This window comes from Mytilus galloprovincialis, chromosome 5, assembly GCF_965363235.1.
Source record: "Mytilus galloprovincialis chromosome 5, xbMytGall1.hap1.1, whole genome shotgun sequence".
In the NCBI taxonomy this organism is placed as follows: Eukaryota; Metazoa; Mollusca; class Bivalvia; order Mytilida; family Mytilidae; genus Mytilus; species Mytilus galloprovincialis.
This window is the reverse complement of record NC_134842.1, coordinates 10372352-10375133: the sequence shown is the minus strand read 5'-3', so window position 1 is coordinate 10375133 and position 2782 is coordinate 10372352. Positions and strand designations below refer to the sequence as shown.

Below are 2782 nucleotides of genomic sequence, written 5' to 3'. Positions count from 1 at the left end.
TTACCAAAGTTAGAAGCTAAATGCTTTTTGAAACACAAAAGGTTTGGTCTTCCAAATTGTTTACAATTTTTAAAATTGTCAGCACGATAAGAATATTAGCTTCAAAGTAGGAACCTCCGAATTCTGCACTTTTTTAACATAAAAAAGGGGATCAAAATGCATAAACTGATGCAAATGCAACATGATTGATTTGTTGATGGAAATTCAATACTGATCATTGGTAATTAACGATCTATTTTAAGGGTTGATCGGGATCAGTTGATGGTAGGAAAAGGGATTAAGACTGGCATAGGAAAATGAAACTCAAAATGCCACCACAGGGACAATCCGATAGTTGTTGTAATGGTTCTTAACGTGCAGAGGGCGTCGTACTCTCTACACAAGGCGTTGGATAGAAAATCCCAAAACCTAAGATTTTATTGCCGGCCGAAAGAAGACAAAGATGACATATTTATTTCCCCAGGCACCCTTTGGGTCGGTGGGTCATAATGCGGCTGGGGTAAATATTTGTGCAAGACAATCATCGGTGTAAACTAAGACGGTTGTGTAAAACACAAGATGAGAATTTACTATACTCAAATATTAAATAAATAACAAACATTTTGATAGACTAGCTGTACCTGTCGTAGTCTTATTTGAATCAAGATATCATATCCGAATTTACCTGAACCAGCGTCTGCATTTGAAAGTGCCTCAAATCTTGAAAAGAAGGAGATATTTAAGTTTTATCCCGGGAGTTTAATTGGTTGTAAATGAGAGACGAAAGATACCAATGCATACATCAGAAAAATACGACATACATACATAAAATTATGTATATATTAAAATATGTTCAATAATAATGTCACATGCTTATAAAAAATACTCATTCTATCATTCATTTAGATTTTTATAATGTTAATATGCTTGATATTATACACAATGTGATTGTAGCAGTTGCGTCTCTTGTATTATTTTTATTTTTTTAATGACAAACAAGATCTATATATTTCTTACAAAGCAAACACTTATTCTAAACAAGAATTATCTGTAGATTGGTAGGTCTGTCGATATACTGAAACGTATCTACTGATAATATTTTTCATTCGGACATTACTTGGTTTCAGAAAGTCTTCAGTGAAGTCCCCTGCTATAATGATATATTAAACTTTGTTATCAACAGCTTGATCCAATGAATGGTCTATAAATTAAAAGCGTATCACTGGTATCTGGTAGTCTATAAACAAAATCACTCACAAATGTAACCTGAATCTAGACCTGAATTTAAGAAATGTTCTAAACAGAATCTACACTCCCGTTTGCATATATGCCATATATAGCCACGATCCATGCCCCCACCATGCACTTCCTACATACGAATCTATGTTGTTCTTATCACACCCTCCATGTGACGACCAATACTGACAGTACGTTATAGAGGGATCACCGTTCAAACACTGGTAGTCTGAAATATATATATAATTATCTTATAATAAGGGTATCCTCCTCGTTTAGACCTATACGGACAGTACGATACAGAGGAATCGCCGTTCAAACACTGGTAGTCTGTAAAATATATATATAATTACCTTATAATAAGGCCATCCTCCTCGCGTAGACCAATAGGGGCAGTACGATACAGAGGAATCACCGTTCAAACACTGGCAGTCTGTAAAATATATACAATTAGGCAATAATAAGACCATCATTCTTCTACAGTGTCGTACGTAATGTTAACCTTATTAATGAAAACAAATATATATACTAATTCAATAAAATCGTCAATATAGTTTTAACTTATAAAATGCAATATGATATTGGTAGTCTGTAATATATATAAGTATCTTATAAAAAGAACATGAACTATTTTAAAGTGCTGTGCATAAAATTAATTTTAAATAATGAAATTGTAATACAAAATAACACAACTCTATGAAATCGTAAATATATGTTAACCAAAAGATACCAAAGATAGTGGGTATTTTCATTTGAACTAATCATATGAAATGACAATCCATCTGTTTTTAAAAATCAGGAATGAATTCCTGTTGTTTACAAGTATCATGTTAATTAAGAAGACTAGATTTTCAAGTAGTTATTGAAGAACACCAACGATGAGTTTCATCAATAAATATTCATGTTTCATTTGGGAATAGAATAAATATTTTCTGAGAAATAGCCTTGAACAATATTAGAAAATTGATTTCAAATATCAATTAAATTTATGAGCATATCAAAATTAATATTGATAGACTTACATGGAACGCAGCTACTCTCGTACTCGCTTTCCCTCAAGCAGATTTCTTCATCCTGACAGCCATAAAAGCCGCCTCATTTTCCTCCTAATTTCTGAAATCAATGCATGGAAAACGTAATATACAAGAAATGTCTTGTTCAGAAAGAAATTTTCATATCGGCTATGTTTCTGTTTCTTTTGCTATTCTTAAAATTTATATTGGTGCTTAGTTTTGTTTATCTTAAACTTAACAAATGTTATATGTGTTTCTATGCAATAATTATTATTAAGATATTTTCTATATGAGGTTGTATACAAAAAGTATAATATATTGTGTATGTGATTTTATGCAACAAGTATAATTAATAAATATTGTGTATGTTATTTTATGCAACAAGTATGATTATAATATATTCTATATGTGATTTTTTGCAACAAGTACAACAAGTATAATTATAATATAGTTGCTATGTGATTGTTTGCAACAAGTATAATTATAATATATTTTGTACGTGATTTTATGCAATAAGAATAATAATGATATATTTTCATGTGATTTTAACAAGT

General features: G+C 30.8%; 1 long non-coding RNA gene across 1 annotated transcript; it reads right to left on the bottom strand.

Moving 5' to 3' along the window:
• Window positions 1-913: 913 nt before the first annotated feature.
• Window positions 914-2465, bottom strand: LOC143075119 (uncharacterized). The gene is made up of 3 exons (XR_012978234.1): window positions 2238-2465; window positions 1569-1648; window positions 914-1444 (listed from the first exon to the last, which is right to left on the bottom strand). It is a non-coding gene; the product is annotated as an uncharacterized LOC143075119 (long non-coding RNA).
• Window positions 2466-2782: the final 317 nt, after the last annotated feature.